We start from the raw sequence: 12,317 nt of genomic DNA, 5'->3' as shown, positions 1-12,317 counted from the left end.
TAAAATATGCTTTAAAAGAATATTCAGATGTGTGTTTCTGTGTGAGAGATACTTGTTAGGTTAATTGGAGACTCTTAATTACTCCAAGTGTGCGTCACTGACAGACAGATCCTGCCCAGTGTATCTTGTCTCTCACTCCATGTCAGCTGGTATCAGCTCCAGCCTCCCCCCACAGTCATCAACAGGACAGTTTAGATGATGAGCGGATGAATGGGACTTAATAACTTAGATATTTTCAGGTGCAGCACAAATAAAGAAAACCTGAGTTTGCACTTTAAGAAGCAGCTGCAAATGTGCCAAATTTTAAAATGCAAATAGTTAAAAAATTAACCAGTAAGTTAATGTTCTGTTAATACCATAGACTGTATAAAATATGGACGTAGTATCCGTCCCATCTGCTTCTGAAGCGCTGTTTTGAGGCCAATCGGCGGCGGCAGCCATATTGCTGCTGTCAAGCAATTGTGACATAAAGAGGTGGGCTTTGAGCCTCCTAGCCAACAGCTACAGTGTTTCCGCCTGTCAGTCAAGTCAGCTGTGCCTCTCATTGGAAGACTCGTAATCTCAATATCTTCAAAATTGCTGCGTTAGAAAAAAAATTCACCCCCCCATACAGTGTGTGCTGATCGAGCTATGAGCTATCCAGACTACACTCGTCTTTTGTACCAGGCTGTAAACATGTTTATTTCTGCTCTAAAGATCGGCTTTTTTGAATTGGTGTGTATGTGGTTTCTGGTACTTCCGGAGCCAGTCTCATGTGGATCCTCGATGAACTGCAGTTTTTAGCACTTCCGCATTGGACTCATATTTTTAGACCGGAGGTTGCCTCTTGGTTAATACTAATCAAATGTAATTGATGATAAAAACTTTGTGAACTGACGAGAAAGTCTGTAAAAAAAGATGAGTGAACAGGTATTTTATACACACTTGTTACTTTGTTCTGTTGTGAAATAGATTGCCTTTGTCCCTGCCCTCTGCCTGTATAGCATAGCTAGCACAGATAGCTGTGTTTTTCTTCATTATACAAAGCGCTCTTGATGAGCAAACATCACCAAATAACTCTTCTGATTATTTCTCCCCCTTATATTTCAAAAATAACTTATCAACATGTCAAGAGTTTCAATACAGTTTTGATGTTTGGGTAAGCTGAAATCATTGCTAAGCAGTGAAAGTTAGCCCCTGCTCGCTGCTATAAGAGCACCTGTAGCTGCGGGGTGTTCCCCTCTCTGCTGTTGTAACCCCGCCCACAAAAGATCGTTGTGCATGTTCTATGAGGAAGTAATGGCTTCCCAGCCAATCAGGGTGACGTAGTGGGGCCGCCACTCGACCAATCAGGACAGAGGATTGGAGATTAGCTCTGATTGGTCCGTGATAACGGGAATGAGGGGAATAAAAACATTGCTTGATACAAAGGCATTGGAAACACAGAGATTTCGCCATAATCTCAAATTACTTCACTTAGAGATGAGTACCGATTGATTTTATGACCTCGTCTCCAAACCCAGCAGAAATAAAGTACAGTTTTTTACACCAATCCTACCAACAGCAGCTTTAAATAAGTGTTATACTTCTGCTTAGGTCTTCTCAGTCATCACTAGATGCACTACTGGTGCATTATTGAGTGTCTGTACTGTATAAAATATTGTGTTATGTATGATGACTGAATAAAACACTATCACTACCAAATGTAAAATTCATACTGGGGCTTACTTTCAGTGTTCCCCTCTATCAATCCCGAGTCTGCAGATGGGCTAGAAACAGAACAGACTTTGTGTTCTACAATTAGACTTTGAAACAAAACACAATGTTTGACTGACTTTTGCCAACTGGGTTGTTCGTATTGTGTACAAACACAATCGCAGAGAGAAATACTGTACTGACTGTGACACCTAACAGGCTGGGGCTGACAAACAGCTGGTAATGTCAGTTAATCAACAACCTTTTCTTTCTCTGGCGGTTAACAGACCACACGGTTTGACTTCTAACAATACAGGCGCACATTATCCAGGCTAACTCCACACGCACACACACACACAAACACGAGCAAGCACGCGCTTACTACACACAGCCTGCTCGGCGATGTGCCAAGCCTTATGTGTAACTGGCATGACTGGTTATCTCCATGGCAACGAGAATGTTGGCCCTGGCCAGTGCCAAGAGAGCAGCTGGTCGGTAGTGGCAGATTAGTCTCCAAACAGATTTACAGCCAGTCAAGTACTGCATGGCCTTTGAACAGAGGAAGAAATGATAAAGAAGCCATTAGAGTGAGAGGAAACAAAGAGGAGATTGTGGTACAACCCAGTGAGTCCGCTCACTGAGACCAGCACAAACCTTTTCCTGGTCGCTCTGCCAGCTCGGGGGAGCTGCTGAGTGTGAGTGAAGCTTGAAGCCTAAAAAGAAAACGATCAAAAAAGAGCTTCAGCTTTCCGAGGAGAGAGTAAGACCGTTTGCATGTGTGCCGCTGAGATTCAGGACTGTGAGGTTCAGTATCATAACAACTCAACCCAACTGATGATGTGAAGCTGATTTGATATTCAATTAGCCAGACTTTACAGAGATGATATCAAGTATCAGCCTGGACTCACCAAATGGTGGAAGAAAACCACACCAATGATCTAAGTAATTTGTGTTTTCAAAAGAATTTAAATTAGTCATTTAAAACTAATTAGCTTGAAGTGATTCTGTGGTCCTTAATTACCAGATAGCAGAGTGTTTCTCAGATGTTCTGAGTCCTGTTACAAGACAAAGATCTGTGTTATGTTAAGTGCTTGGATGATTGAACTTGTCTTCATTTTATAGAATGGTACAACTTTACTGTAGTATTTAGGAATTATCAGTATAACACTGTAAATTCAGGAAGTCTAGTTAGTTTGAAGACTGACAATATTTACACAGTTGAATAAGACTGCTTAAGGCTCCTGTAAACAACTTTACAATTTGTCCATTCTGGCGCCCCTCAGGACAAAGCAGTTAGTAGTTTGATCTCTTCTGGTATTTTGCAAGCTGCAACCTCAGGATTCAGAAATAAAGCCATAAGAAAGAGCAAAAACTGCAGTTCCGAGTGAGTCCACTTGAGGCTGGTTCTAAAAGCCCAGGAATCCCCATTAACACCCATGTTAAAGTGCCCATTTTAACAGCAGAATTAAACATGGCTACAGTCTGGTACAAAATACAGTTTCGGTCTGACTTGCTTGTTTCTGTATTTGTACACACTGTGCCATGGGTGAATCATTTTATAACTCGTCTATTCTTAAATTAAATTAGGATTAAGAGTTGTGCATATATCTGCATAATTAGGGGCGTGGTTTGTGCGTGATGTAACAGTTTACCAGGAGGTTGACGCCCACCTCAGCTCCACCTCTTTGTCTGTTTCTAGGTTGAGTTTCCAACATGGCAACCAACAATGATTTGGCTTCAACACCCCTCCTCAGAAACCAATGGGTGACATCACTGAGACATTTTCCATATATTATACAGTCTATGGTTTTTCCGGTTCATGCATAAGATCTCATCCTGCTTCCTTGTACCACTCATTGTGAATCTTTGTTGGGAAAATTGGCTGTTATAAACTGATGCCTAACCTTCATCGTTGCTACAGGCAAGAACAATGTCCATTTAGACTCCTCCTCCTGATGGTCTCATATGCTTTTGTATGTATGAGGAGACATCACTTGGCTTTGAAGATCAAAAATCAGCTGTTTGCTATTAAAATCCTGTTACTAGAGGTCCAAGCATGCCCTCGTTGCAGAGGTTGCAGGTTCGATTCCAGCCTCGACCATTTACTGCATGTGTTCCCCCGCTCTCTACTCTCCACATTTCCTATCTTTCTTCAGCTGTCCTGTCCATTAAAGGCAAAAATGCCCAAGAAATATAACAAAAATAAAATCCTGTTAGTTGTGCAAAGTTTAAAACAAGAGCAGATGATCCAGTCTTGTTAGCCCTTCAGCCTCAATGTTTGTGTAAGTTATCTAAAGAGATGGAGAGTAAATTTCAAATCATAGACATAGACAACCAAATCAAAGTGTTAAGTGCAGCTTCATTAAGAATATAAAAAAGATTTTGTGATCAGTCTTTCCAGTCTGTGTAATGAAAATCAACAACAAATTTTGATAGATTTACTTTGTTTTGTCCAATAATAGCTACATAATTCAAAATAAAAGCCAATGCAGCGTGTAATAACGTGTCAATGAGCTCCTCATGCCCCCTGGTTTAATATTCTTTTTCACTTATTTTTATGACTTTTAAGAAAACGCCCAAACACATTTGTCACTCGGGCATCAGGTGATTGAAATTCTAAGTGAGTGTGTTTGAGAAGAGAGAGTGTCCATTAAAGTGTTTTATGTGTGCTGCTGTCACAATTTACTGACTTTTATTGCAGCATCACGAAAAAATGTGGAGCACGAGTAAAAGAAACATCAACTTCTGTAGTGATGCTCGGAGTGCTGATGAGACAGGAGCAGATGTTTCAGGTTTGATTTAATTTATTTCTTTTCTCTTTGCCTGATAATGCGAGACAATAGCACTTGAACATAATTTCTCATTATAAGTAATTATTCTGAATTGTTCCTATGATTAATATCACACCCTAAAACAAAACTTTTATTATGCCGCTAGCTTTTCCAACCTATTCGCTACCAAGCAGGCTCAGACTGATGATTACTTTGATTCAGTCTGACTTGCTGCTGCAGTATTCCCAATCCAGTCTGACTCAGGAGTATCCGTCCTCGCTAACAAGCCTCGTCTTTCTGCAGAGCTCATCATGTTAACACTTCACTGCATGCTCCAGCAGCTCCACATCCACAGAACAGATAAAAGGACACATAACCAACAATGAAGGCAGTGATTAGCAACCCACGTTAGCCGTCTTTTGCAGTCAGAACTAATTTGTGCAACTTTTCTCAATGCTCATGAGGAAATAAGGGGTGATAATGTGTGTCACTGGGTGTTGAGCTGGAAGAGGTCAGAAACACCTTGCTGCAGGCTACATACTTGACATTACATATACCCAAAATGCATTTGACATTAGCCCCATTATCTTAATGTCAACACCCCACGCTGACCCCATGTTGGCTTATGAAAGATAATCACCTTTATGCTCAGAGGCTGCTAGAAACAAAAAGAAAATAGATAAGGAATTAGCCGGATTTGAGCCCCCCAATGAACAATTAGGAACAAGTCTAGGCATGTCTGCCGAGCGCCCCACTGCCATCCCATCAGAGGGTGAGCATGAAGTGCAGCATTAAGCCACACACTGTTGGGAGTTTGTACCCTTCAACAGACCAGCAGCTGCCTCCTGCAGCTGTCCGAGGCTGCAGCTTGTGAAAGATTCAACAGAATGGGTCAAAACACACCACGAAATCAGAACAGGTGAAAAAATTGCCACTGTTGATGCTGCAGAGATTAATCCAAAGTCCATTAACTGTACTGTTAGGTTCTTTTTACACATGGCAGGATTCAGGGATGGACCCAAGTGGTCATGGGGCCTTTGATTTTGAATCTCTGTTTGAAGAGATGGTAAACAGGTCTTGTTTGAAAGGAAAAGAACATTGAAAGATGAAAAGAAAATAACCCAGGACAGGTAAATAGCCACGAAGAGACATAAAATGACCAGAAATGAGCACAAACAGCCACATAAGGACAATATGACAGCAATGAGATGTCAAAGTCAGACACTGACTGAAGAGAGACGCAGATGATCACAAAAAAACCAAGACGCCCTGACCGTAAAATACTTTTGGAAGGATAATCAATAGGAGATCCACATGCACGGAGCCTTTGAGCAAGAGCATCTGTTTAAAGTGGCAACTAACGTTTCTCTTTGACAAGAAACGATTACAGACATGCTAAACAAGTGTGGAACAAATACGAAGGATGGGAACAAGCATGAACACAACTGTAAAACCTATAAAGAGATAGAAAATAACGCTTTAAGAGGAGGAAAAAATATCCAGAACGAGCCCAAAACAAACAAAAAAAGCAGACTGACAGCATGGAACGGGACATGAGATGACAACAAAGACACAAAAAGACCTTAAAAACACTCAAAATGATCAAAGGGAGACACACAGCTTTTACATACTGCCAGTTCAAGGCGGGATGTTCACGTCCCTCTTACGCCTCTTCTGCCATGTGTAACGGCATAATGGTAGGCCTCTGATCCTCTGTCAGAGGTAGTAACAGAGGTGGCAATGTGTAGCATCGGAGCTGGCAGAGCGGAACAGTGCTGTGTGTCCATGACTAAATGTGTGTGTATGGGGAACTCCCCCCTGTGTGTTTAAAAGCTGTGCCCCTTGCACCTCTGCAACACTGCAAGGGAGCCTCAAATCACACTGGGGCCAAAATATTACGTGGTTGAGGAGTCGGATCACAAAGACAAAAAGTGACATCAGTGAGACACAAAGGCAAACAAAATGTTTACAAGGCCAGGGGAAAAAGGGAAAAATACATAATGATAAGACATACACAATCACAAAGACAAAGGAATTTAGGTCAGTAACACAAAATAACACAAAGACGTATTAAATTAGTACAAAGAAGGAACTGTCGAGGGAGGAAATGGCCAAGGCAAGAAAAGGATACTATCCTGAACTCATAAATTGCAACAATTATGCACAGAATGACCACAAAGGCAAAAATATGATGGTGACCAGACTCAAAACAATCACCAAGACTGGAAAACCACAAAACATCACAGCTGCATATGTGTGTCTTTCAGCCTGAGAGTCTCACTCCTGTGTTGGAACGACAAGGGCATTTAACATGTTTGTACTCAAGGGTAAAAGAAACCATTCATTTCATAATGTTCAGCCTCAACACTATAGCGTATGGAAGTCATTTCATATCAATAAGAACCAGTGTCAACCTTCTCCTATGTAGACCTAATTCTGTAGCTTGTAAGTTGGCTCTGTGCCCTAAAACCTAACAAAAGAGCTCACAGAGAAGTTCAGTCTCCCTACAAAAAGTGCTAATTCCACACGTTAGGGCCTTTAACTTATCCTAAACCTCAGAGAAGAAGGAACAATGGCTTTGGATTTTAAATGCATAGAGAGGATATTAGGCAGAGATAATTGAGGTGCTTCTGTTTCCAGACGGGGCTGAATATGGAGGGCTGGCACTCTGTCAAATTCCTGATATAAAAGGAAAGAACGTGGCTTGATACTTGCATGGAGTTCACAGGGGTAAAACGACACGCTGTTAAGGTATTCAGTGTCCTTAAGAAAGGTTCATGTTCCAAATGTTTTTATGTATTTCTAAAAGTTTTATTTTAGAGTTTCCTGGAAAACAAAAAATGTTAAAGACCCATCCTGCAGCCCTAACACAGTCACAGTACAACATCTGCTTACTGTTGAATGATATCCATGTTTGTTATAATGTTGTGTTAGCCTTTGTGATTTTAGTTTAGCTTTACGCACTCCAGTGCTGTTGGCTAATGAAAATGCCCATCATTGCATGAGATTAGTCCTCCCTGGCTCTCTGTCTTTGCAGGAAACACAGAAGTATGTGAAATAAAATAGCAGTCTTCCAGCTGAGTCCCTCTGACGCTACATTTTTTTCTTTTAACCTTTGTAACTTTCACTTGCAGCTTAATGCACCACTGTGCTGTTGGTTAACGTACATGCAAGTCGATACTGGTGGCTGACATAGATTGTATAAATAATGGACGTAGTATCCTTGACTTCACCCATCTGTTCCTGAGCACTGTTTTGAAGCCAATCAACGGCGGCAGCCATATTGGAAATGTGGAACTCAACCAGGCAGAGTGTGACGTAAAGGGGCGGGGTTTGAGCCTGGGAGTCAAGTCAGTCATGTCCTTATTTGGGCAAAGCCTCGTAATCTTAATATCTTCTGAACCGTTGCATTACAAAAAAATTCACCCTCCATACAGTGTGTGCCGATAGAGAAATTAGATAGGTTTTTGAATCAGGCTGTAAACATGTTTATTAATGCTGCAAAGATCGTCTTTTTTGAATTGGTGTCTATGTGGTTTCCGGTGTTTCTGCAGCCAGCCTCAAGTAGATTCTCGATGGATTGCAGTTTATAACACTTCCACATGGGCTTCATAGTTTGAGTCCGGAGGTTGCTGCTTGGTGGCTGCCGAGCTTTTTATTTTTACAGGACACATAAATATGCCCATAAATATGGATAAGAAAGTATATCAGCTGTGTCATGGAAACGTTAAAGTCTTTTGTAATTGAAATCATTTTGTTGTAAAAGATTGATTAAATCCTGTTAAAGGTAACAGCAACTAGCCAGTTAGCATCGCAATTAAAACATTGAAATAACTAAACTATAATCTTGCTTTTGGATGAAGCCTTTTCTTTTCATTTATTCATTTTTTAAAATATTTTTGGGCATTTTTGCCTTTATTTGATAGGATAGCTGAAGAGAGACAGGAAATGTAGGGAGCAGATAGTGGGGTGAAGACATGCAACAAATGGCCGAGACCAGCAGTCAATCCTGCGACCGCTGCGGGCTGCGACGAGGACTTTAGCCTCTGTATATGGGGCACATGCTTAAACCGCTAGGCCAATGGCGCCCCGGATGAAGCCTCTTCTTGCCACATGCACATGACAGTGGAATAAATGTTCTTAAATAAGTATCAGCAAAAAAGAGGACTCCTAAAAACGCCAAACTATTTAAACAGTGTCTTTTAAGCTAAGTACAAGCTTCACACTGTAAGAAATGTTTCCTTTGTGTGATAGAAAAAAAGTTTGACTTCAAGCAAAACAGAATCTTCTAGTTTTGTTTAAAAGGAAACAGGCGGAAATGAAACTACAGATCAGTAACATTTTCTGCTCTCTTCAAAGAAGTCTCTGAAACTGGGAGAAGTGAACCGAATTCATAGGTTTCGGTAATATTTTCCATCCGAACGTAGTCACCTGTTGTGTAACAGGCAGAATCTCCATAGAGTGTAATCATATAGTCATCTGAATCAGTGTGTGGTTTATTCTGAAGCAGGAAAATATTGAGAGAGTGCAGGCAGTGTGGTTTGTGCAGCAGTGGTTAATGGATAAACAATAGACTGCATTCTCCTCTACCCTCTTTTTCTTCTTCCTGGTCTTTTTATAGATGATTTTCTCTCTTTTTAATGTCTCCCTGCCTTCCCCTTTGACATAGGTTTAAACCGAGCCATATCATTAGGGAGTCAAGAGCATCTCTGTTGTGCCTGTGAGGTTTCCCCTCTCGGTTATATAATGATCTTCCCGTAGGCCTCTTCTGGTGTTGGCGGCGCTCCCTGCCTGCTAACCCGGCCCAGCTTTGGCCCAGCTCCAGTCCAAACAGAACCCACTTTGTCCTCAAACTCTGTTTTTGGCACCAGCTGTTCATGCACGACTCCAGCAGCTGACTCCTTTGTTTTACTTACAGCCGGCTTTTTCTTCTTACATCACCTTCTTTTCTTTTTTTTTTCCTCTCCTCTCCAGTTTGATCTGTTTTTCAGGCCTGGCTGTTCTTTCTCTTTCTGTTTTTCTCTGTCTCTCTTTTTGTCTCATTTCTATTGACATCTTTTCCAGCTCTCGCCTCAAGCACTTTTTTCCCCTCTCTGTCTGCAGAAGAGGCTGTTAGCGCTGTGATGTATGAGGGCAGCTGACGCCCACCTGCTTCCCAGCAGTCGGTCTGGAGGGTGTTTCTAAGCTCCACCATCGGCTATTGGCTATTCACGCAGCTCTACGGAGGAATCAATACCAACTGCAACACCTGTCGCAGCCCCTGGTAAACACTGCCGACTGTCACTGCAGTCAAACCATTAGCAAAAATAACGAATGATGATATAATTACATTTTACTACCGCTGCCAACAATGTGTCATGATGGGTTATTCTTTTACAACTTCATGATGGCCCACTAAAGCTGGATTAAGTCGTATTTTATGGAGGAAGGACGGCAGTGTCATTAGCAATGATTTATAGCCACAGTAAGTGCTTTGAAACAGCAAAATTCATAAGAGGAGGAAATTGGCTTAATAATTGAGAGCCACTTAGAGGCAATTCTCCAATAAGCTCTAATGTTGGCAGAATTTTTCTCTCTGCTATCTCAGCTCTGCACAGGTGAAAGGATGGCTGATGACCTTCTCGTTTGGGATAAATGACTTGTCCTGACAGGCTGATGACTGGTCCTAATAATGCCCCATAAAATAAATGTATTGCTCAAAGTGGGTAATGAAGAGAATTCTTTAATTTCAGTTTAGTTGGACTAGACCAAAAGCTGTGTCATATCTGCAAAAGACCCTGCAGAAAAGAATCAATTGAGTTGTAAAGAGCTTTTTTTTTTTTCCAGCAGAGAACAATGGGAAGCTTCAGAAGCTATCAGCACTAATTTCCATTTTATGAAAGACGGAAGAAGAAAGAAGACAGACAAAACCAGACGAAGTCAGCTCTGAGGTGGGATGTCTCCCCCTGTCATGACTCTATTACTGCCTCCATACGTGTCTCAGCTTCAGTCACTCATGGGGTAATTGAGCTGAAGGATATTGATTTGATGTCCAGGCTGATTGTGTGTGGGAGCTGAATAGTTGTAGACGAGACAGCTTTATGGCTCTGTGATGTATAAACGTAGAGTTTTATGTAGTGCACCTGTCAGATTGGGATGTTAGCATGGCTGCTAACTTCTTTCTGTAGCAGCTCAATATGTTCGATTGATTTGTGCTGCAGGCGTCTCTGCTTTGAGCGCTGTAAATTTTGATTGACAGGTGCCTCATGGCAGGTTGAGGATATTTACTGTCGGCATTTTTGAAAATGCGCAGATGGTTACGGTTTAGATATTGCACAACAGAGTCTCTAAATTGCAGTTGAATAACACACGCACGGTTATTTAACAGTTGCCAGAAACAGGTGAAAGTACTTGATCCTGATTGGCTCTCAGTTTAACGGTCTAAAACCAATGCCTGCTGAAAATCATGAACTATTCCTTTAAGAAAAATCAAGCTTTAGAGCTCAGCGGCTGTTTTGATGACACAGTCAAAAGGGTAGCTTCATACTTCCTGGTATATGTAATAATGTAATAAGAAATCCAGATGTAATGTATAAGTAAACTTAAGGGTACATTGGTAATTGTTAGTCTTTTAGAAATGTTTTCATTCAACTTAAGATGCATGTTTTAGAGAATCCTCACAAGAACAACCTGTCAGAAAGACATAAAAACATTTGAAGGGACTATTTTTAAAAAAATATTTCTAGTTACTTTACCTGGATCAGGATTTTTTAAAGCTAGTGTCAGCTCAGCACCAACCCCAGAAACCCCATGAAGTGTCAAAGAAAGAGTAGTTTCTGATCTGACACTGCTTTTTTCCGTGTTTTTGAAGGGTGGGTATGTTAGTAGTAGTGCCAAGAGGATCTATCCTTTTTGGCTTTTGTCTTCTTGCAAGCTTCACCCCATATTTGACTTAAAGAATAAAAATAAAAAAATTCCACATGTCATGGCTCCCTCTATCTCTTCTTCTACTCTATCCCTCTTTCCAACCCCAACTCGGTCGAGGCACATGGCCGTCTAACATTAGTCTAGTTCTGCTCGAGGTGTCTGCCTGTTAAAAGGAAGTTTTTCCTCGCCGCTGTAACTAGCTTAATACTGCAAGGTGCAATGCTCATGGTGGATTAAGATGAGATCAGACTGGATCTTACCCTGTCTTGGTGTTGGGTCTCTGTTAGTAATATAATATAGAGTACGGTCTAGACCTTCTATGTTTGTAAAAGCATCTTGAGATAATGTTTGTTGTGATTTGGCGCTATACAAATAAAGATTGCTTGATTGATTGACAATGCACAGGCTTCACAGTGGTTGGTGCAGTTGTTGGTGCTGTTGCTTCACAACAAGAAGGTTCCTGGTTTGAGCATAAACCTTTATATGTGGAGTTTACATGTTCTCCCCATGCATGTATGTGTTCTCTTCGGGTATTCAGGCCCCCTCCCACAGTCCAAAGACATGCTCGTTAGATTAATTGGTGGCTCTAAATTGCCTGTAGGTGCGAGTGTGTGCATGACTGATTGTTGTCTCTACATGTTAGCCCTGTGTAAACTGGTGACCTGCCTTGGGTGTACCCTGCCTCTTGCCCGATGACTGCTAGGATAGGCACCAGCCCCCATACAACCCCAAATAAGTGGTATAGATTATGTATGGAATGCTGTGGAGAATATGAATGTGAGGAGGGTTTTTTTTTTTTGTGAAACAGACCAGAACTAAAACTGATGTCTTGATATGAGAAACTAAAGCAAATGAGACCAACAGCAACAAAACTGATTGTTTCTTTATTGTTCTTAATAAAGCCTGAAACCACTGCTGCAGGTAGATGTCAGATTAAATGACTGACTGCACGCTGTCCCAACAGCC

General features: G+C 41.3%; 1 long non-coding RNA gene across 1 annotated transcript; it reads left to right on the top strand.

Annotated features, from left to right (window-relative positions):
- Nucleotides 1-2,159: 2,159 nt before the first annotated feature.
- Nucleotides 2,160-10,249, top strand: LOC117828635. The gene is made up of 4 exons (XR_004634466.1): nt 2,160-2,369; nt 9,549-9,708; nt 9,846-9,909; nt 10,033-10,249. It is a non-coding gene; the product is annotated as an uncharacterized LOC117828635 (long non-coding RNA).
- The last annotated feature ends 2,068 nt before the right edge of the window (nt 10,250-12,317 follow it).

The sequence above is a fragment of the Notolabrus celidotus genome, chromosome 17 (assembly GCF_009762535.1).
Source record: "Notolabrus celidotus isolate fNotCel1 chromosome 17, fNotCel1.pri, whole genome shotgun sequence".
NCBI lineage: Eukaryota > Metazoa > Chordata > Actinopteri > Labriformes > Labridae > Notolabrus > Notolabrus celidotus.
Note: the sequence above shows the minus strand (reverse complement) of the source record. Positions and strands in the feature narration are given on the sequence as shown.